Here is a 24,795-nt window from a genome sequence, read left to right on the forward strand (position 1 = left end):
TGCTACCTGGGCTGGCAGACAGCGTTCCGGCCACTACCTGTGTACCTGACGGGCTCCGCCGAACGGTCCCGGCTCCCACACGCTGAATATTCTTGGAGCGCTGGCATGACCATTTCCTCTGCCGGTATGGGTTTCCCCGCCCCAGACAGTAAGTAAGTAAGTACAGTTACTCTGATAACTTAAGTATTCCAGTTTAAAATTCCCCTAGAAATGAAGCACTGCGAAAAACAAACACACAGGTACGTCAGTACTGTTTCCCGCCTAAGAATTACATCCTTCCTGGCGTTTTTAGTGGGATGTTACAATCCTATGACGTATCACTTTGGATTCATCTCAGTAACGTAATGCTCTTTCATAGTTACTCTTCCATAATTACCGGCCGGCCGGTGTGGTAGAGCGGTTTTAGGCGCTTCGGTCTGGAGCCGCGCACCCGCTATGGTCGCAGGATCGAATCCTGCCTCGGGCATGGATGTGTGTGATGTCCTTAGGTTAGTTAGGTTTAAGTAGTTCTACGTTCTAGGGGACTGATGACCTCAGATGATAAGTCCCATAGTGCTCAGAGCCATTTTGAACCATAATTAACACAGGTATGTTCATTAATCTTAGCAGCGTTGCTATTACCCCATTCTGATAAAACAACTTTATCAGCAGTGCACGGTCTTTCTTCTCAATAGCCATTGCGTTTCGTATGAAAAACTGCAACCTTCTTAATCCTTTACAACAACAGTCACTTCACAGAAGAAATCAACATGCATTGCCAAATGAGAAACACCGTACTGACGTCAAAACAGAAAACATTTCTCAGTCTGACAGCTTACAGCGTCATATTGTCACCTGGTGGGAGAAATTGGAACTACTAATTTTTTCAGCGTACTCTATAAACGCACCAGTTCTAACATTGTGCGTGGTGTCTGTTGTTCTATGTCGTGTCTCCCTACCACTTTCGCGCAACTGCGCTCTGAGCGTGATTTTTTAGGGAATTGACTAGTTTGAACCTGGGACCTGTTGCTGGTAAGGAGACGCCAGACCACACATGACATGTAGAGTTCAGAATAGTTCAGTGAGACTAACGATGATATAACCAAATACTTAACGATTTCAGCGTCAGTTCCACTGCACTCCCTGTAAAAGAATCTTAATACTAACTAAATTTAGTGGAAAGGGTTCAAGGCTTTGCTATTTTTAGTTAGCTGGTAAAATAACGTCGAAAAAGCAGTTAAGTTTACCAATGGAAATTTTATTCTACTCATAAAACATTGTTTATAAATTGCACTATTGATAAAAGGAAATGTTTTAATACAAGATGATAAAAACCAACTGCGTTCAACAAAAATGTGAACGAATATTCCCTGAATGGGTTTCCAAGTTCTACAATGGATCGAAGGATGACCTATGCTATATCACATCTATAATCTAGGTTTATATTAAGTTTCACAAAAGAGAAAAACTATCAAAATGGTCTACAGTGACCCTCAATTATCTTTAATTGCTTATCTAACTTGTCGTAAATTTCAGTGGCTGATGCGGCTTCTCAATAATTATATAACAGAAAAATCATCGCGTTTCAGATTTTAACTTACGTAGCAAATGCGAATATCATGAGTTTTAAATGACGATCGACACTAGTATTACGCAAAACGGGGTGTAACAGATGAGACTTCTGCAGTTCTGAGTGAAGCTTTATGCGCTGTTACACGGCATCACGTGCGTTCATTACCTTGTCGTTGGTTAGGCAGTGTCAGGGGGCGTCGGTCGGCACAGCTCCACGCACCTCGCCGACTCGGAAGCAACTCTCACCTAACTTCTCCTTACTACAATTTAAGTTGGTTTAAAAAAAACTATCTGGCAGTGTTTTCATCTGACCAATCAGGGTCTCAATGTTAACCTTAAGCTCTGCCTACAAAAATTCTGTCTATCCAATGAGAAACGTTATACGTTTCGTGGAGGGGCAATGTTTTTAAAGTTTGCAACATAACAGAGCCGCGAAAAAGTCTCACGCTAAAACTTGCAGCTGGTGTGGCCCTTTTAGTGTTATCGTAAGTTCTTCTGGAGGGCTCCAGCTTTTAACATGGGCTGGGGGGGGGTCCTGGTGGTTAGCTGGTGACGTGGGTGTCCGTCCCTAATCGTAGGGCTTTCTAGCTTCACACAGTTCTGCTCTCGGCTTCTGTTCTCGTTTCTCTCCTCGGAACTGCGTCTGTCTCACGGTGGGAAGGTATGACATGCATTTAGGCATTCTTCTGTTAGTCTGTGGTATTCCATTTGCTCACTCGTTACTCGTATTACTTTGGTTAATTTCATGTCACGATTTATTCGGAGCTATGTGACATACTACTGGATTTGCTTATTATGTCAGGGTCTTCATGGAAGGTGTTGGATTTGCCTGACACTTTACATATCACCACCCTTTGAACTTAATTTTTGCACTGAAGTTAGGCAGTGATTGAATCGTTGTCTAAGTCAGTCAAAAGTTATTCCTTTATCTAAATTTTGTTGCCTACTGTTCAGTCACGTTATTCTGGCTCTATGCTAGTTTGTATTACTAATTTATACTTTTATATTCTTCCACATTAGTCTCAAAAATATGTTTATATTGACAAGAGAAGAATATTTATATGCTATTATTATTATTATTTAATTTTAATTATTTTCTTTCTTTATTTAATTGTGAAGTTTGTTTTTTAATAAGTTTGTTATCGAAAGTGAGGATCTTTCACATCGATTTTCTTAGAAATATTTTTTTTATAAATGTAGTAATTAAGTAAAATCTATTCCTAACACATTTTCTAAATATCAGGTACAAGTGAAATGTTTTTGTGTCTAGACACTCATTTCAACATTGTTAAACTAACAAATAAGAATTATTTCCAAGAATTGCTTTGACAAAGAAATATACATACACAAATATTGAGATATTATCCTAACAAATGGTACAAATGTTAAAAAAAGGGAAAACATCCAACAAGATAATTTTTTATTCTTTGTTTTTATAAGGAGAAAATAAGTAAAATATAGTTATTCTTTTATTTTAATGAGGAGAAAATAAGTGCCATATAGTTTTACTGTTTATTATGGCTTACTTTTGTTCTTTATATACTGTCCATTTCAGAACTAATGACATATTTTTATCGATAGTCTATTTTTTTACTTAAGTCTATAGTCAATGACTGTAATTCGTAGTTTATTAGCTGTCTGGTGTGCTTAACTTATTTAGTTTTTCAAACGTTTCTTTTGCACAATTCCTACATCACATAATTTGATTTCACACATTCACACAATCCTATGAATGCTTAAGCATGAGGTTGGTGAATGTTTTTGCACAAAGGTGATGGACTTGAGCGAGATGGATGTGGGCAAGTATTTGATGTACAGCTTCGTTCGTCGTTCCTTGTTGGCTTTGCAAGTGTGTGTTGCTGCTGTGGAGGTCCCATACTGGAATGGAGCTCTGAGTGCAGAATCTCGTGATTTATTGGCTTTATATGCGTGAAAGTCATCGTTATGTGTCGATGAAAGCGGTCGTTTTTCGTTGTAATACTTCGCAGAGGACTAGTTTACAATAGGATAGGGATTTGCGAAGGTATGTCGTCTATTCTTCACCCATCTTCTTTCTTGGTCTCAATCTTGCGAATCTTGAACTTCTGTTCTTCCTGCTTTTTCTCTGCTTCTTACTTGATTCTCGGTTCTTCTTTGAGCAGGATATGGAAATATTTATTGATAACCAGTCGCTTTGAAGTTCTCCTCTTAGTAACAGTTCAATAAATTGTTTGGGTGTGTCATTTTTACTTTGTGGAAGTTTTCTTCGGTTTCGTACATCAGCGTGCTGTTTAATAACAGTAGTGTGACTTTTACACATATTTTTTTGCCAGTGGTGGCTTGCCCAAGCGGTGTTCTCGTCAGACCGTTTTTTGCTCGCTCTGCTGGGTCGGGGCATTCCAAGACCCTCTTGGCCTTCCGTGTTCTGTCCCAGCTGGGTTCCGCCACTCTGTGGTTCCGTGTTTCGTCCCAGCAGGGTTCCGCTTAGCGGGTAGATTTACTGCCCACTTCGGCTACCAGGGCCCTCTGTTGGTCTCGCTGGCCTTTCCCTTCTCTCAACGCTTCTGCCTTGTAGGAATCGTATCTTGCTAATTACGTCCTTTTCTTTCTTGATACTTCTCGCGTTGCAACTTGTGGGTCGTTGCATCTGGTCTTTGCTGGAGTTTTCACAATGGTTCTTACAAAAAGTTTTACTTATAATCATCTAACATATGTCTAGTACCTACATTGCTTTACGCCTTCTTAAAAAGCTTTACAAATTTCAGCGCCTTTTCCATGTTACAATTCTAAGATATTTTGAGTCTTAACTTCTACAAGAATCCTCAAATTCGTTTTTTATTTCAGTGTAGTGTCATGATGTATAGCAGTTTAGTATTTCATGCTGTTAGACTATCTATGCTTTATCCCTTCACCTTAATCTATGATACTATTGGTGTTACTTTTTTTTCGTTTTTATTGAAAGTACTTTGTTTTCTCCACCTTCCTCTCTCTTCATTCTTCTTCTTCCTGACGATCTTATCTGCAACATAATCTTGAAATATTTTGCTGATTATTTACCAGTAATAAAATTAATCTTCAAACTTTTTGATATGGCTCACACGGTGAAGTCATAAGGCTTTGCCTGTTTTTGGGTTCATTAGTTCCACAGCATTATCATGAGTAATTCAGCTAATTATGACAGGTCCTTTGTATGCAGCATAAAACTTATGTATTTTGTGTTTCTGTTTGCTGGAGAGATGGTGTGTTTTTACAAATACTTTCTGGCCTACTGAGAATGTTCTTTTAATTGCTGTTCTATCTCCTCTTTCTTTTCTTTTAATGGCTGCCTTTCTGATGTTGGAGAGTGCTGTTGCTATGACTTGTCTGTGCTGTCTACATGGTACAATAGGAAATCTAACATTTTCTCTGATATGTTTGGGGGTTCAATATTTTTAAGCACAGTAACTGGAGGTAGTAGTGTAGTGCTATGTGGCATTTCATTTATTACTTCTTGAAAATCTTTAAGGTATATATCCTAAGTGTTGTGTCTTTTGCCTGCAAATAATCGGCATAAAGTGTCTATGTTCTTCATAGATCGTTCTGCTGGATTTACGCTAGGTTTGTACTTAGATATGTAGATGGGTTTTATTTTGTGTTGTTTTAACGTGTTCTGCCATTGATTTGTATTGTGGGCCATTGTCCGAAATTATTCGTTCCACTCGACCTACTTATCTGAGAAAAACTTGTCTAAATGCTTTACTTATAGTAAGACCTGTTGCCCGTTTTAATGGTGTCAAGCTAACATATTGACGACAAATATGAAAATATATCCATTTTTTGTGCGTGGGAGGGGCCCCATCAAATCTGTTGCAGCTATTTGTTTTAATCTTTTAGGGAGTATTGGAAACATAGGTGGTTTGGTTTGGAAAGTGACGTGATTAGCCCTCACACATTTTTTGCATTTTACTAATACTGTTCTAGTTCGTCTTTCCATATTAGGAAAATGGCTTGTTTGTTTTATTTTTAAAAAGCATTTCTTTGGTCCAAAGTGCCCATTACTTAAATGTGTATACCATATGTCCTTATTAATTAGTTCATCTGGGATTTAAATTAACCATTCATCCGTTGCAACATTTCGTCTAAAAAATAAAACATTGTTTTTTTACGAGATAGTGCTGTCGAATGTCTGGAGAATTCTTACTTCTCCACTTGTGTTTGATTCCTAGTATTTCGGGATCATTGTCCTGTTCTTTGACTGTGTTTTTCAATGCTGTCGTAATGTAGTTTTCGAAAGGTACTTGTTTAATATAGTACATTGTAAACTGGTCTTCTGCTGCTTCCAAACCTATGTTATTGGATGCACCCTGTGGACATCGTGACAAAGCATCTGCTAATACATTCGCTGGTCCTGGTATGTGTGTCATAGTGAAGTCAAATTTTTGTAGGATTAACATCCATCTGGCTAACCTCCCATCGGTTACTTTCGCGGATAACAGAAATTCTAATGCTTTGTGGTCAGTGTATACTTTTGTTTTTCTTCCGAATAGGAAGTATCGAAAACGTTGGAAGCCCCATACAATGGCCAATGCTTCCAGCTCCGTGACTGAATAGTTTTTCTCGCTTTTTGTGAGTACCCGACTGACAAATGCAATTGTGCTATATGATCTTAGCCCTGCCTGATCGTATTCTTGGAATAAAACAACTCCTAAACCTGTTTTCGCGCTATCAGTGGCCATACAACAATTTTGTGTTAGATCAGGATGTGCTAAAATCAGTGGTGTTGTTAGTGCGTTTTTCACTTTTAAAAATTGTTCATTGGCTTGTTGATCCCATACCCATGGCGTGTTTTTTCCAGTCAATACACATAGGCGTGGTGTTGCGAAAGAGTCGATCCAAATAAATTTTTTATAGAATCCGGTGAGACCTAGAAATCCTCTGAGAGTTTTCTTATTATATGGAGTACAGAATTCTTTGATTGCCGTTAGTTTTTCTGGGTCCGGCAATACCCCTTTCTCTGAAATTATGTGTACTAGAAATTTCACCTCTCGCCTTCCAAATTTGGATTTTGTTATACTTACTGTGACCCCATGCTCTTTCATGATCTGTAAAAACTGATTTAATGTGTCGTTGTGACGTTCTCAAGAGGGTTCTGCTAATATCACATCTTCAACATAACAAGTAATTTTTTGTAAGGTTTCAGGACTGAGTATAGTATTAAATCCCATAATAAACGCTGCTGATGATATGTTTAAACCAAATGGCAATCGTTTAAACTGGTAACATCAACCGAATACGATAAATGCTGTAAATTTTCTTCATTCTGGGGCCAATTCTATTTGCCAGACACTACTCCGTAAATCAATTGATGAAAATATCTCAGCACCGTGGAAGTTTTGTATCAATTTCTCTAATTTTTCTGGGCGATCTGTCTCAGTGATTATGATTGTGTTGATTTGTCTGGAATCAAGCACTAACCTGATGCTCCCATCTCGTTTTTGTACAATATGGAGCGGGCTGTTATATGTGGAGGTAGCTGGTTCAATAATATCGTCATCTAACATTTTAGATATCTCCTGGAATACTTTATTCCTGTAGCTTAATGGGATTGTATAGGGTGGCACTCTAAATGGTTTGTGCTGTTTTACTTCAAACTTGTACTGAAAGTGTTTAATACTGCCAGTCTTAGGTAAAAATACCTCTGCTTTACCTCGTAAAATACCCTCTAATTCTCTTTTACTGTGTTCCAAAATACCTTGAACTTCTTGCAATTTTTCGTCGATTTCTTTATGGACTTCTAACATGAGTTGAGGCGATTCCCCCATTTGTGCAAACCATTCTAATTCTTCATCCCTTTTATCTCGCGTCATTCTTAATTGTTTCTTTATGACTGGTATTTCTTCTAATTTTAGCTTTTGCTCAAAGAGAAGTGTGACATTCCCGAATGATACGCTACCTTTCCCCATATCTATTATCGCTCGTCTCTCATTTAAAAAAGCTGCACCTATAATCAAATCTACAGTTACTTTAGGTATAATCACGAAGTTGGCTTCAAACTTTTGACCTTGACACGAAAGAGTTAACCTTGTTTGTCTCGTAACTTCCGCAGCATTGTTTCTAATAGGACCTCTAGCTTTAATCTTACGTGTTTTCAGAACTGGCAATTCCTGATTGACATTACACTGCATGAATAAATTTTCTGAGATCGCTGTCAGTTCACTTCCGCTATCAATTACAATATTGACTGGGATATGCTTTACCATGGTCTTCACAATTGGTTGAATTTGAAAGGGTTGGTTATGTTCTTCTTCTTCTTGCATTAACGAACCCTCCACTGAATCATACATGAGTCTTTTCAGGAATTTCCCTTGTAAATTCGAACTTTCTGTAGGATAAGCTTCGACTGCTACTTCTCTCTCTTTTATTTCCTCTTCTCTATTTCTTCCTTCATTTACGCTTTCTTCAACATCCTCTACTTTTTCCTCATCCTCGTCTATCTTCTCCTTCTTCGTCGCTCCCTCCACATAATCGCATCTAAATGCTCTAATTATCGCTTCATAACTTCCTTCATTATATGTGTTGGGTTGTGTGCCCACTAGTAACTTATTTTCAACTTCTGTCGACTGCGCATTGTTCTCATTGAATTCGCTTTCCCTGGTTTCCATCTCAAATAGCTCTGCAATACTCATTACTTCGTCCTTTCCTCCTACATTCGTTGTGCATGCCTCTGGCAATTCATCTTCCTCGTCAGTATTCTCCCAATTAATTTCGTCCCAACACGATATTGTTATTTTCCTGTCTTCGTTTTCATCTGGTCCCTACGGATTTGTTTCTTCCTTCTTCTCTTCTCGTGATAAGGTATTTACTTCTCTGTTCAAGGTGCTGCAATTGTCCTGGGTCGGTGCGTCATTCCCTTTGACATGGCGCTTAGCAGTCAATTCGAACGTTTTTCATGGTTTGGTGGTCTTACCTCCACCTCTTCTATCTGTATTCTCTTTTCGTGCTCCGCTTGTTGATATTGGTTTCTTTGTTAATAATTTGTCGGTCTATTGGCGCTCCAATACCCGTTCCGGTTGTCGTTATTCCGTCTGTAATAGTTGTTGCCGTTCCTGGGTGAATTATAGTAATTGCCATATTCCCTTCTAAATCCATAACCGGTTCTTTGTTGAAATCTGTTGTCGTTTCTTGGTGCGAAGTTATCACGCGGTTCGTAATTATTGTTTCTTCGTACTGTGTCTTGTGGATTCCACTGCTTTTTGCTTTCGTTTTCACGTGCGCTTCGTCTTTTTCTTGCGTCATCTTCCGAAAATATGAACTCTAGTTCCCTTAGAATACCTTTAAATGCTTCGACGTCATTGCCTCCGCGATCTACTAATGATTGCTGTTATTTCAATGGTAACTTCATCGCGCATAATTTAATCAACTCTCCGTCACTGTATGGTACATCTAAGCATTGATTTTTCTTTGCCATTAATTCGAAAAATTTCACGGGACTCTTCTCTCCTGAATTTTCAAAATATGGGTTCTGTAATAATTCGTACTTCACTCTGTTCTGTGCTTCGCTGGACCAATATCGTGAGAGAAACTTCTCTCTGAAATCTTCGTACGATCGGCATGTTGCTGCAACATTCTGCATGGTTTCTGCGACTTTTCCTGACATGTGTGCACATATAAAGTCTAATTTGTGTGCTAGCGTCCAGTGTTCTGCTAATCCTACTCGGAATTGATCAATAAAAGTTCGTGGATGTAATGAGTTTCCTTCTCGAAAGTGTTGAAATTTTCTGACTGTGAGGAAATGATCGTTGTCGTACTTCGTCATAGTTCCATATGAAATTCGCGATTTTTGTTTCTGATCATTTCTCCCGTCGTTCTTTCCGGTTGTGGTAGATCTGTTGGATATTATCCACTGAAACTTTCACGTACCCTTGCGTAGTATCGTTGGAGTGGTACGCAATAATTTTCTTCCATCGGTTGTGAATGTGTAACTGAATGCATTGCACTGTACTCTTCGCGACCTGGCTTTCCATTGTCATGTATTGGTTCGGTATCTTGTCTGGCTAACCTTGCCGCTTCATCGCACGATCCAAACTTCTTGAAACATACATTTGTGGTTCTGCATGCGTTTGTGGTGCCGTTTGTTCATCAAGAATTTCGAAACGTGTTTGTTACTGTGCAGGCTGTCTGATTTCACGTATGTTACTTTCCGCCTGTGATTGGAATCGCAAATGCGTAATATCTTCATTAATTGTTTGTTTTTCCGGTGCTGTTATAGATACGGATGTGGTTGCAGAGTCAGTGCTTGTTCGATCTTGTTCACTACGCTCTTCAATGGTTTGCAACAACTCTGTTCGCAATTTCTGAAATTGGTGCTTCGTTTGCGCTTCTATTTTGACTATGCGGTTATCATATTTTTTCAGCGCTGCTTTTGTGATACGTTTGTGTAACACATTGTTTTCAACAATTTCACGCGCTGTACTTGCTGCTTGTCTAGTAATTACGTTTATCTGTTTCTCTAGTTTCTTGACTTCTCCCTGGGTGTTGTTTTCGTCCTGAGTGTCATCACGCAATGTTTGTACGTCCGCTTGTACCTTGTCAATGTCTGTTCTCAATTGATTGTGACCTGTTAGTAAGTTTCCTATCACTTCTAGAGATTCTTTTGCCTCGTCGTCAATATGACTTTGGTGTAACTGAATTTTTTTGTTTTGTTCTTTAATCTCACGCATTTGTCTCGTGGTTTCTGCAATTTGTTTCGTCGTTTCTGCATTCTGAATTTTAATTTGGTTCGCAATTTCTTTATTTTGTCTTGTCATGGTTTCCGTCATTAATTGTAATAATTCTGCCAGATTGGTGGGTCCTATTGCGTTTTCTTCCTACGCCCTACGCTTTGTGTTTTCGCCCAAGTGTTGGTTTGCAACCGATTGCATTGAACTGTGCGGTGACACGTTTCTACTCGAATTCCTTCCACTCTGTGGTGAGGGAGCTCTGATTACTTGTACTATGGGTTCTAGTATTTAAGACGCAAGTTAGAATCCTCATCGGCTGTCTCTCTACTTTCCTGCTCCTCTGTCGTATGCTGACCTAGGTTTTCTGCGCCTTGGCGTACATTATCCTCGTTATGGTGCGTTATCTGTCCTATTTCTCGCGATACTGCATCGTCTGTTGTACTGTCATCTATTCTCTGTCCATCTTCATGTTGGGTCACTACCTCAATACGGTCGAGGTCTCGATCTGCCATTGCTAATCTTTCCGAATCCCTTATTTTCTGTTTTCAAAGCAATTCACGCGCCCTACTTCGCGTCAACATGCGCTCATACGATCTCACGCGTTTCATAAACTTTTTGCACACACGACTTGACAATCCATTCACTTATTTGTTGGGTCAGAACCAACTTGTCAACGATGTATCCGCCACCTGTGCGCTTGCATTGGAGAGAAAACTTAATTCTAACAATATTAACGTTCAAAACTTAATTATGCTATTGTCTCTGCTAGAATGTCTCACAATCTATTGAATACTTTCTTACAATCTATCGCTGCAGTTACTGTTTTCGACTATTTACAACTTTGGGAAAAAAATTTTTCACTACGAAAATTTTTCAACAGAATATTTTCTGACCTAGTTAGGCATGTGGTCGCCCTTCAATCATGGTATTTTACCATCCTGGCATGGTCGCCGTTCTCTAACATTCTGCGTGGTGTCTTTTGTTCTATGTCGTATCTCCCTACCACTTTCGCGCAACAACGCTCTGAGCGTGTTTTTTTAGGGAATTGACTAGTTTGAACCGGGGACCTGTTGCTGGTAAGGAGACGCCAGACCACACATGACATGTAGAGTTCAGAAGAGTTCAGTGAGACTACCGATGATATAACCAAATACTTACTGCTTTCAGCGTCAGCTCCACTGCACTCCCTGTAAAAGAATCTTAATACAAACTAAATTTAGTGGAAGGGGTTCAAGGCTTTGCTATTTTTAGTTAGCTGGTAAAATAACGTCGAAAAAGCAGTTAAGTTTACCATTGGAAATTTTATTTTACTCATAAAACATTGTTTATAAATTGCACTATTGATAAAAGGAAATGTTTTAATACAAGATGATAAAAACCAACTGCGTTCAACAAAAATGTGAACGAATATTCCCTGAATGGGTTTCCAAGTTCTACAATGGATCGAAGGATGACCTATGCTATATCACATCTATAATCTAGGTTTATATTAAGTTCCACAAAAGAGAAAAACTATCAAAATGGTCTACAGTGACCCTCAATTATCTTTAATTGCTTATCTAACTTGTCGTAAATTTCAGTGGCTGATGTGGCTTCTCAATAATTATATAACAGAAAAGTCATCGCGTTTCAGATTTTAACTTACGTAGCAAATGTGAATATCATAAGTTTTAAATGACGATCGACACTAGTATTACGCAAAACGGGGTGTAACAGATGAGACTTCTGCAGTTCTGAGTGAAGCTTTATGCGCTGTTACGCGGCATCACGTGCGTTCATTACCTTGTCGTTGGTTAGGCAGTGTCAGGGGGCGTCGGTCGGCACAGCTCCACGCACCTCGCCGACTCGGAAGCAACTCTCACCTAACTTCTCCTTACTACAATTTACCGAAGTTGGTTTAAAAAAAAAACTATCTGGCAGTGTTTTCATCTGATCGATCAGGGTCTCAATGTTAACCTTAAGCTCTGCCTACAAAAATTCTCTCTATCCAATGAGAAACGTTATACTTTTCGTGGTGGGGCAATGTTTTTAAAGTTTGCAACGTAACAGAGACGCGAAAAAGTCTCACGCTAAAACTTGCAGCTGGTGTGGCCCTTTTAGTGTTATCGTAAGATCTATACTGTTCTTCTGGAGGGCTCTAGCTTTTAACATGGGCTGCGGGGTGGTCCTGGTGGTTAGCTGGCGACGTGGGTGTCCGTCCCTTATCGTAGGGCCTTCTAGATTAACACGGTTCTGCTCTCGGCTTCTGTTCTCGTTTCTCCCCTCGGAACTGCGTCTGTCTCACGGTGAGAAGGTATGACATGCATTTAGGCATTCTTGTGTTAGTCTGTGGTATTCCATTTGGTCACTCGTTACTCGTATTACTTTGGTTAATTTAACGTTACGATTTATTCGGAGCTATGTGACATACTACTGGATTTGCTTATCATGTCAGGGTTTTGGATTTGACTGACACCTTACACAGTTAATGAACATACCTATAACATTTCAGCGTCATGCAATGTATACAGCCCACAGTGCAGCAGTCGAAACCCCATCGGTTTAATTATAACCATCCAGTACATCGGAAGTCATTGGGAATAGCAGTAATAACTCCCTTCATTCATTGTCGGCGATGCGATTGAGCGGACATTTGACCACAAAAGAAATACTAATAATCTGATTTTAAGAAAACTATTTGGGAAAGAAGTTTGAGTCTTTCATATCTTGCATCGTAATATCTTCACTTAATAAAGGACTGAGTTTCTTTTTGTTACTGGTCTTAGTAAGTGCACTGCATCCAGTTAAATAACACACTGAACAAAATTTTAATATTTTTGCCGATATAAAAACATATTTTGTAAACTTTGTACATAGTGAATTTTAGGACATGGATTGCTGTGTACGAAATGCACCTAACATTTCGAAAATGTATTTAAAGCTGAGGGCGGATGTATCACCATTTTCATGATATTGGTTTTTATACCTATGGAACTTCTGCGCAAATGAGCCCATTGTTTTGTCCATGCATAACGTGAATCATGTGTTCGTAACACCTGTCATGCCTCATAAGGGACTCAGGATATTGCTATGAAGACACTGCAAAAGGTAGTACGCAAAGAGGAGCATATAATGCCGCATGAGTAACACTCAAATCTCCCTTATCTATCGAGATATAGACGTAACAGCAATTTTTTCGATGGAAATATGTATTTCTTTTAACAGAATTTCATACCTTGTCAAAAAATATTGCACCATTGCACACATTTTCACTATGGGATACTCAGCTTTAATAGACAGCCGTTTCTTGTTATGTCACAAGATGTAATTCCTAAGTAACTAAATATTTTAATTATTTCAGTTTCATCAGGATGTTTTGTTTACATATAAGCTTTAGAATGTATCATACCTACATGTAATAATAACTTGCCAACTAGTCCCTCCAGCAACAGTGTTGACAATATTCAAAAGACATCTATGGAATCCGGGTACTACAGTTGTTCCTTTATTATGTAAATATATGACTGGTATACTCCAAACGTTCGATTTATTGGGGCCTGAAGAAGACGCTATTGAGGTGTTGAAACTAGCAGCCTAATCAAAGTTTTCGAAAATAAAACGTTTTTACAACAGTAGGAAAAGCATTTTTCACACACTTAGTATTGACTTTTGGGAGCCCTGATGCCACAGTTATTGACCAAGGAACAAATTTTATGTCTGCTTTATTTGGAAAGTATGCAAGCTTTTACGAACTAAGCTGTAGAGAACTACCTCAAAAAATGGCTCTGAGCACTATGGGACTCAACTGCTGAGGTCATTAGTCCCCTAGAACTTAGAACTAGTTAAACCTAACTAACCTAAGGACATCACAAACATCCATGCCCGAGGCGGGATTCGAGCCTGCGACCGTAGCGGTCTTGCGGGTCCAGACTGCAGCGCCTTTAACCGCACGGCCACTTCGGCCGGCAGAACTACCTCCTTCAAAACTAAAACCAACGAGAGTGTGGAAAAGACACCTGTAGCACAAGGCACATAACGATTGGGACAGGTAATTGCTGTACAATTTGTCTGCTTATAACAATCAAACTCATGAGTCTATGGGACACACGCCCTATGAGATCGCTGTTTAAGCTAGATAAAGTAAGACCAGACAGTGACTCCACTGAAGTCAGAAGCTCGTCTAATAGAGTTAAAATGGTCTGGCACAGCGTACCGCAGAGTATCCTCAAAGCCATAGATAATAAGGGGGTTGTCTTCCGCCTAACTGATGTTGTGATTCGGCCTTGCTGCAAAACCTGGCGATCAACAAAGAGAAAACAAAAATAATGACACCACCGTACGAAGATCCATAACAGATTACGCACCTGGCGTCCACAGTCAACATCTAAATACTGCTGGCAGAGCACACAGCAATTATGCATTTCTAAGATTGAGGTACTGTCCTGATCAAGCAGCTGTGCTCCCACTTGTGGTTCCAATGGATCCACAGTGAGTCAAAGACAGAAATCTTCAGGGTGTGTAGAGGAGAAGCACCGTAACAGTGTCCCCTAAATTCAGAACACTCCTAAGCCCTGCGATTGCGGGACTGAGTATGGCCGTAAGTACCCAAGGAAAACACAATCAACACATTACGTATATATTTTATATCTCTTGAGCAATCATGCATTTTTTTTTACTTGTAATTTGTTTCTCTTTTGTCCAGAGCCGAAACATTGCATGTCATATGCATTAGTGTAATATGTTTAGTTTCATGAAAGACGCAGTTCAGTGAGCAAGTACGAGCCCTCTGACAACAATTAGATGCTGGGATCATCTAGCTTCGCAGCGCCCGTACAAGATGGCGTGGCGTGGTTCTTCACGAAAAGCGTAAATGGGTTATTTGGCTAGAACGTCTCACCTTTGTAACTAGGTAACTCTCAGTCTAGTTCAATAAATTATTATTTCCCTACGTTATGTAATATGATTTTAATATTTCGGCTGCGAGTGATTCGCTACCGTAATTTAATAAGACAACGCTCCTTGCTGAAAAAAAAGAGGGGCACATTTGTTTTCTTGTAATTGTTGGAGATAAGTCTACACATAGAAGAAAATTTAAGTGCATAGGTCAACATGTATACGCGATTATCAAGAATAAAATTTGAATTTGTGGAAAAAAGAAAGTAAATATCTCTACGAACCTTTATTCACTGTTGGATCCTCGGACCTTGAATATAAACTATTAGTGCGTTTAGCACTACAGTGCGTAGTGATTTCTTCGCGAAATAAAGATACTGGGCGAATCTGCTACTATCACGGTCAGAACGACACGCAATATTTCGTCGCCAGCTTGTATGTCCAAGACGTTCCCAAAGCGACCAGTTTGTTAATCAGAAGATATCAGGCTGCCGCTGTTGTTCGACCGTATCATTCAGAAAGTGCTTCCAGAAAAGAAAATCGTACGGTGACTGTGAATATTGTAGCTGCTAATGGAGACGGCATCTTCATCGCGAGTCGCAGCAGTTTTTTCCGACCTTCGCCTGGCGTTCTCTGAGAACCGGAGAAGCAGAAACCTCCGACCACCAACTCATCCTGTACCTGACCCGTTCTTTCCTTACTACAGCCACGAAGAAAACGCATTCATCTATAGTATATTTTTTTCGCAGATTGTTTGTATTAGACAAGCAAAAATTTTATAATGGATGCATCTGGCAAAAAATTCTAAAAGAGAGTTTTTTAATGCAGTACCTGTCTCATCCTTGTGGGTTGTCAGTGGATACAAGTCGCCTCTCGTCAGGGATATGGGAGTAAAAATTTTAAAACGTATTTTAAGATTACAGGTGGCAGATGACAAAATGTATGTTTGATGAAATAAAACGAGATTGAGAAGCATAATTTAAAATACAATGGGCGGATTTACTGATTAATTAAAGACTGATATAACTGAAATGGTATATGAAATGTTTCATAAAAAGTAAGAGACAAAGGGGCAATTGCAAAAGTTAAAAAATAAAAAGTCAGTGCACTGACTGACGAAAATAGATCCAAAAAATTTTAAAACATATTTTAAAATTACAGGTGGCAGATGACAAAATGTATGTTTGATGAAATAAAATGAGATTGAGAAGCATAGTTTAAAATACAATGGGCGGATTTATTGATTAATTAACGACTGATACAACTGAAATGGTATATGAAATGTTTCATAAAAAGTGAGAGACAAAGGGGCAACCGCAAAAGTCAAAAAATAAAAAGCCAGTGCACTGACTGATGAAAATAGATCCATTGACGAGTAAAGTGATGAATGGGACTAGACTGCCTGGAAGAGGGGTATCATGGGAACTAACAGGTAGGGTAGTGAGTAAGAGGGCATTTGTGTGGGCGGATGTTTGGAGGGGGAATTGAGGAGAGTGAAGAGTGATGCCTTAACGGACCAAGGTTTACAATGAATCAACGCACTGCTTAAAAACACTATCGCATCCATAAGGTGCGCTGCTCGTGTTGTTAGGAAAGATTCTCTGGATAGGGGACGCCTGAGAGCAAGGGCTAGGCAAACCCTCTGGACGAAGGCGTCGGACGTGCGTAGGCGGCCTATGGTCGATTTACAAGAGGAACGTCCAGGTGACACTCATTGATTCACGGTCCAGTCTCGATGAACTCGTGCCCAGCACAATCGTAATTGACAATGTCGAAATGTCGGCATGGGAAAATCTGCGGGTCATCTGCTCCGAACCTCCATGTCCACCAATGTGCACTGAATGGCGTGGTGCGAGTCCTTCTGTCTACACCGGCATTGTACTTCGTCTACCACAGATCGCCGCCTATCCTGCCTTACAGAGTGGGGAAGCCGCTTACCTCCATGTTTGGTGATAAGGATTCGACGTCAGAAACTTTGCACTGACTTATGATCTCACTGGCTTTCAAACACTATTCATGGATGCTCACTACGGCATTAAGCGAACATTATCCCAGCTTCGCCGAGATAGTCAGTCACAGGCTCCGGACCGTAGCAAAGTCTTTGTCAAAGTCGCTTAAAAGTCTGTAGATTTCCCCTTTTGCAGCCAATATAACGAATAAGTCTTCATTCGACTACATTTCGCTCTCGTCTTTCCTCGCCTTGTCACTTGCACACAACGCCATCAGCCAGCGTTTAGTTTCGCGAAGGCCAACGATCACATTTTTCTATCTTAACATTGCAGGCAGACGTGTTCTTACTACGAATGCATCAACGTTTGTGAAATACTTGTAACAAACGTCCTCAGATCGCCGATAGATAAACATTCATCACGCGTCTGTGTCTGTGATCAAGAAGTACTAGTACTTCTCGGCGAATCATTTAGGCTTTTATGCATACGTCACGCCAAAAGCATACTACACGATAACTACCGTACGCAAAAGACAAAATACAGATACGTATGACATTAAAAAAATTAATAATGTGTAATTTAAGAACATAATTTTCAGACTGGTTTTACGTCAAAATTGTAGGGGGTCTAAATTATAATTCTGCAAAAGGTAATTTAATCAATATCGTTATAAATATGGTAACAATATACGTGACGACCAGTGAAGTCATTAGATCCGCTTCATATTCTCCGCCGACCAAACATCATGCGTCAGCGACGTGTATGTGCATGAAGTGGCATTAGACACATACATATTTGAAATTAACCATTGATCAATGATTTTCCCCTAGCTACGTATTCTTCATAAGCGATTTATATGACGTTGCAATAGTCCTCATGTTCATGTACATTTGCCTCTTACATACAGTACACGATATTCAAAGCTGCGGATATTTCAAGTTGCATATTTAAACATGAGATGAGATGAGACAGGCGAAATACCATCAGACTTAAGGAAGAATAGAATAATTCCAGTTGCAAAGAAAGCAGGTGCTGACATGTGTATTACCGAGCTATAGGTTTAATATGTCATGGCTGCAAAATACTAAGTCGAGCGCTTTACAGAAAAATGGAAAAACTGATAGAAGCCGATCACGGGTAAGATCAGTTTAGATTCCGGAGAAAGGTAAGAATACGTGTGGCAGTACTGACACTGCGATTTACATTAGAAGAAGTGTTACTGGAAGCAAGCATACGATTATAAAATTTGTAGAGTTAGAGAAAGCTTTTGACTATGTTGACTGAAAAACTCTGTCCGAAATTCTGAAGGTAGCTGGGTTGAACCACAAGGTAAGAAAGGCAATTTACAATTTTCACAAAAACCAAATGGGATTTATAAGAGTAGAGGGGCAACAGAGGGAAGAAGCGGTTGAGAAGGCAGTGAGACAGGTATGTAGCCTGTCCCAGATGTTATTCAATCAGTACATTCAACAAGCAATAAAGGAAAACAATGAAAAATTTTGATCAGGAATTACACTCCAAGGAGAAGAAATGAAATTTTGAGGTTTGGCGATGACATTGCAATTATGACAAAGACAGCAAAGGACCTGGAAGAGCAGCTGAACGAAATGGACAGTATATTGAATGGTGGATGTAAGATGAACGTCAAAAAAGCAGAACAAAGGTAATGGAAAGCAGTCGAATTAAATCAGCAGTTGTTGAGGGAATTATGTTAGGAAACGTGACACTAAAACTAGTAGATGTGGTTTGCTATTTGGACAGTAAAATAACTGATGCTGGTCGAAATAGAGAGTATGTAAAATGTAGACTGATAACGGTAAAAAAATACTTCTGAAGAAGAGAAATTAGTCAGTATCGAATTTAAATTTAGAAAGTCTTTTCTGAAGGTAATTTGTGTGTATGTGTGTGTGTGTGTGTGTGTGTGTGTGTGTGTGTGTGTAGCATTGTGTGGAAGTGAAAGACGATTGAAGAACGGTTCAGACAAGAATACAATGGGAAGTTTTGAAATATGTTGCTACACAAGAACGCTGAAGATTAGATGGGTATTCCACGTGACTGATGAGGAGGTACTGACTAAAATTGGGGAAAAACTTAATTTGTGGCACGACGCGACTAGAAGAAGGGATCGGTTTATAGGACACATTCTTTGACATCGAAGGATCATCTAACTGGAGAGAAGTGCAGGGGGTAACAATCGTAGAGGGACACCAAGAGAAGTATGCAGTAAGTAGATTGAGAAGGATGTAGGTTGCTGTAGTTATTCGGATATGAAGAGACTTGAGGATACAACAGCGTGGGAAGCTGCATCAAACTAAACATATGCAATGTATTGGTAAATTTAGTCACTAGTAAGAGATTTGTTCTCGTGGAGGGTAAGTGCAGATACGTGCACATAATATTCCAGACGAATTCTAATGAAGTTTATTAATAATGTTAATGAACGTCATTTAGAGTAGTCGAAAGATCTTGCCAGGCTATGTGCTCTTCAGAAGAGTAATCCTGCTTTTGTGTAGCAAACGTTCCTCTGCAGAATCGAGATAAGCTGTAGCGACGTAGTCACTAGGAGCACGTCTTATCAAAGAAATCCTTGTATGCTAACGATGCCGTTCCCGCTGCCGCTGTCGACCTAGAGAACAGAACTGCACAGCATTCGCGCGGGGTACCGCTGGAGGTCGTTAGCGGGTAAGCCATCCGGCGGCCCTTCATGGTAATTAGGTGCACGGCGCACTGAGGCTGGTAATTGGCACCTGGAGAGGACAAAGGCCGCGGGCCGCGCCTGCGTCCCCTAAACCGTTTAGCGTGCCATGCCGGAATGCTGCGGCGGCGTGATTCCTCCACTGACGACAATCGTCAATGTACAAGTATGTGTGGGATAATTTTTGTGGCACTTACGCGATTGCTTCCCATTACAAATAAGATACCGTGTTATCATCGATCGTATGTAATGGCATGGACGCACGTGATAACTAATTGTAAGATTTAAAAACAGATTGCTAGTGTACATAATTATCAAAATATTTACAAATGATTAAACAAATTACTCAGGGGAGATTATGGGTAGTCATAACAGCAACTTCACTAAAGCTCAGAAAAACTCGAATTTTTAAATATTTTTGCTACTTCATGCTCAGATCTCGCAAAACTGAGAGAAAGCCTCTGTGGTACACATACGGTAGTGCACTGTTAGGGAGAGCTAGGTATCTATGAGCTGTGCACAGTTTTAATTTGTCACAAATGTTAAAGGTAGCGTTTCTATTGTTCTAATCGTTAGTCCAAAGAGTTTTTGACGTAACACTACATGATCGTTTCTTTTGTTCAGTTCTAATCATATCAGCACAACGTCTGCATCCTACATCAAATTCAACCTGCCTGCTGTTTCCCTCTCTCGAATATTCCCGCTATTGTCAAATTAACAGTTCCTCGAAGTCTCGGGATAACATCTATCAATCTAATCGTTCACACAGTTGTGCCACAAAGCTCCTTTGCTCCTCTCCTTTCTAGTACCTTTACATTAATTACTCAATACATCCATTTAATCTTCAAGATTCTTATGTATCATTACATTTCAACTACATCTAGTCACTTCATGTGCTCATTGCACTCCAACTTAGCACTACATTCCAAAGAAACACTTTCAGTACAAAGTTACGAATACTTATATTTTCAGCCATACGCCTAACATATAGGTTTTTAAGCAGAAAGCGTTTGCTGCTATCACCAATCAAAATTTTATATCGTCATCGTCAGTTACTTTACTTCAAAACTAGTAAGACACATCTCGTTCTTTCAGTGTCTCATATCATAACACACTATCCAGTCACATTAATGTCAGAAGCCTGAATAAACACCTTTTGCAGTGTGGACCGCTGCGAGAAGAGCAGGAAGAGATTCAAGGAGTATCCAGATGGTACCGACAGGGATGTGAAGCCATGCCGATTCCTGTGCCGTGGCCAACTGCGCCAAGATTTTCGGTTGAGGATCCTTGGTGCAAACAGCGCGATCGAGGTGTTCTTACAGATTGTCGACTGGGTCTAAATCCGGAGAGTTCTGTGGTCAGGGAAGTACGGTAACTGATCCTGGTGCTCTTGGAAACACGCATGTACCCCGCCAGCAGTGTGACACGTTGGTTGGTTGGTTTGAAAGCGGTGGGGTGGGGGAGGAGGAGGAGGGGGGGGGGGGTGGAAGGGACCAAACTGCGAGGTCATCGGTCCCTTGTTCACAGTAGAACAATTACCCAATGAAAAGAAGAAAACAGTGAAGACGTACGATACAATAACAGGAGAAAGGAAAACCCAGAAGAGCGACAGAAGGACAATAAGCACTACAATGGACAAAACAGGAAAATGAAACCGCAGAGAGACGCAAGAAACAGAGAGAGAGGAGATTCAGAAAAGTAAGAAAGCATATTATCTTGGCTGGCTGACCATGAGAAAAGGAAAAGCCAGCCACTCTGCAGCACATTAAAACCTCTAGGGTGGAGGACACAGAGGAACTAAGGACATGCTCTAAAACTCAGATCAAATGATAAAACCCACCCTTACGAATAAAACTTAAAATTAAAGCTGCTGTTGAGGCATTGTCGTCCAACACCGAAGATAAGGTGCTGGGAAAGTTAAAAGTCGGCCGCAGTGCGGCTACAAGTGGGCAGTCCATCAAGAGGAGGACGACTGTCATTTGGGAGCCACAGCGACACTGAGGTGGGTTCTCGCGACAGAGGAGGTAAACATGTGTGAGGCATATATGGCCAACGTGGAGTGGACAGAGGACAACTGATTCCCAGCGAGGAGCCCGCAGGGAAGACTTCCACACATTCCCTTAATGACACTAAATTTGTTGTGCATACTGTTCTGGCACTCTGCCTCGCAAAACCTAAAAACCTTGCGGCATAAGAACGCAGGTCAGTTTCAGATATGCCTATCTCCAGGAGCGGTTTTCGCGTAGCCTGTTTTGCCAGCCTGTCAGCAAGTTCGTTTCCTGGCATTCCAACGTGTCCTGGGGTCCATACAAACGCCACTAAACGACTAGACCTTTCCAGGGCAGAGATTGACTCCTGGATGGCGAGGGTAGCACTGGTCGATAGCTTGTAAGCTCCTCAGGTAGTCAGAACAGAGAAGAAACGAATCACCAGAAAGGGAAAGGATGTACTGAAGTGTACGAGATATAGCCACAAGCTGTGCAGTAAATACACTGCAGCCAGCGGGCAAGGGATGCGCCCATGGTGATTTTGTTTTCCTAGAGGTTGGAAGGACAAGTTCCTTCAAATCTGTTACAAGCTACACACGCCGAATGAATTGGAGTCGTCGAGTTGCTTTGGTGGACTGTGAGCATCTTAACTGAACATGCCATTGCACTAAAAATTATTTGGAATTGTTCCAGTTGTTTATCACGCAACTCGGTGTCGTGAGTTGATAAGTGTGGCTACGACCAACAAACCGACATGAAGCATGGCTAAATATGTAACTAGAAGTGCAACGAGGAGTGCGTAAGTCGGTGCTGTTCAATATGGCCTCTGTACACATAGGCTGAGCTGTACACCTTGGAGGTGTATGTAAATGAACCTCAGGTAGAGATGGTGAAGGGAAGGACTCCAGTTCAGAGAGAAGGGATTGCACGTGAACCGAAATCGTGAGCCCTGACCTGGGCCGCCGATGTAGGAGGTGAACTGCCGCGGGTGGGATTAGGAGAAGGTAATTCGGATGCTCAGGAGAACTAAGAATTTGTGCAGCATAACTGGTGAGTAGTTGTGTGCGTCGGATCCGCATTAGAGGGACTCCGGCCTCCACCAGGACACTGGCCTCCACCAGGACACAGGACTCGTTCTAAAAGCTACCATCACTAAGCGAAGTCCACAGTGATGCACTGGGTCGAGGAAACGCAACGCCTAGGGCGCCGCCGAACCGTGAACAAGACTTCAATATTCAAGGTGAGATTGAAGAAGGGCTCTGTACAGCTGCAGCAGCGTAGAGCGATCTGTATCCCAGTTGGTGTTGCTCAGACAGCTGAGGGAATTGAGATGCTGCCAGCACTCCCACTTAGAGACGAATGTGAAGTAGCCAAGCCAACTGGGCGTTGAAAACCACTCCAAAGAATCGATACATCTCCTCTACAGTGAGTGGGTCGGCATTAAGTTCAGTTCCGGATGAACGGTACGACGCCGACAGAACTGCATGACACACGACTTAGCGGCTGAAAACTGAAAACTGGAAGCTGTGGGCTAGAGCCCATGACTGCTCCTTGTGAATGGCTTCCTGTAGGCGCCGCCCAGCAACACCAGTACTGGAGCAGCAATACTAAATACAGAATAATCCACATACAGAGAATGGGAGACCGTCGACCCTACAGCTGCTGCTAGGCTGTTGATGGCCACTAAAAATAGAGATACACTCAATACGGTACCCTGGAGGTCACTATTCTCCAGAGTACCAGGGGAACTATGGGAGGCACAACTTGGACATGGAAAGTACTGAGCGACAGGAAGTTTCGGATAAAAATCGGAAGCAAGCCCCGGAGACCCCACTCATTCAATGTGACAAGGATATGATGTCGCCAGATCGTGTCGTATGCTTTTTTGTAAGTCAAAAACGATGGCAACTAGATGTTGGCACGTGGAAAAGGTTGTTCGGATGGCAGACTCGAGGGACACAAGATTACCAGTGGTAGAGCGACCCTGGCGGTAGCCGCCCTGACATGGAACCAGAAGGCCACATCACTCCAGGGCCCAACCCAACCTCTGACACTGGGTTTTAGCACCGGAATTATGCTGCTCTCCGGCCATAGCGACGGAACGACGCCATCGCACTCGATCCAGTTGAAGATGACGAGAAGATATCGCTTGCAGTCCGATTAGAGATGTTTAATCATCTGACTGTAGATCCGATTCGGTCCAGGAGGTGTGTCGGGGAAATCTGCAAGGGCGCTGAGGAATTGCCGCTCTGTAAATGGGGCGTTTTAGGGTTCACCGTGGCGTGTAGTGAACGAGAGGACTTTCCTTTCCATACGGCGTCTGAGGGTACGAATGACTGGGGGGGTAGTTCTCTGACGCAGAGGATCGAGCGTAGTGCTCAGCAAAGAGCTAGGCAATGACGTTTGCGTGGTAGAGTGCATGCCATTGATGTTTACGCCAGGGACACCTGTTGCGGTCTGATATTCGTCCAGACTTGGGAAGGTGACGTTTCGCGCCCTATGGTCGACTCATACCTCTCCCAACACTCCTGTTTCCGTTGTTTTACAAGCAGGCGAACGCAGTCACAGAGCCGCTTAAAGGATATTACGTGCTCTAGGGGCCGGCCGAAGTGGCCGTGCGGTTAAAGGCGCTGCAGTCTGGAACCGCAAGACCGCTACGGTAGCAGGTTCGAATCCTGCCTCGGGCATGGATGTTTGTGATGTCCTTAGGTTAGTTAGGTTTAACTAGTTCTAAGTTCTAGGGGACTAATGACCTCAGCAGTTGAGTCCCATAGTGCTCAGAGCCATTTGAACCATTTTTTGACGTGCTCTAGGGAAGTGTGCTGTTTATGTCGCTGTAGAGCTCGCCGACGCTCTTTAATTGCCTCAGTGACTTCCGGCGACCACCAAGGGACTGTCTTTCGCCGGGGGCACCCTGGAGAACGAGGGATCGCGTTTTCCACTGCAGAAATTTTCGTTGTAGTGCCCTGCTCAATTACAACACCGATGGCACCACGTGGGGGAGATTAAACGGTGACAGCAGAGCTGAAGGCTACCCAGTCTGTCTTGCTTAAAGCCTATCT

The sequence above is a fragment of the Schistocerca americana genome, chromosome 2, assembly GCF_021461395.2.
Source record: "Schistocerca americana isolate TAMUIC-IGC-003095 chromosome 2, iqSchAmer2.1, whole genome shotgun sequence".
NCBI lineage: Eukaryota > Metazoa > Arthropoda > Insecta > Orthoptera > Acrididae > Schistocerca > Schistocerca americana.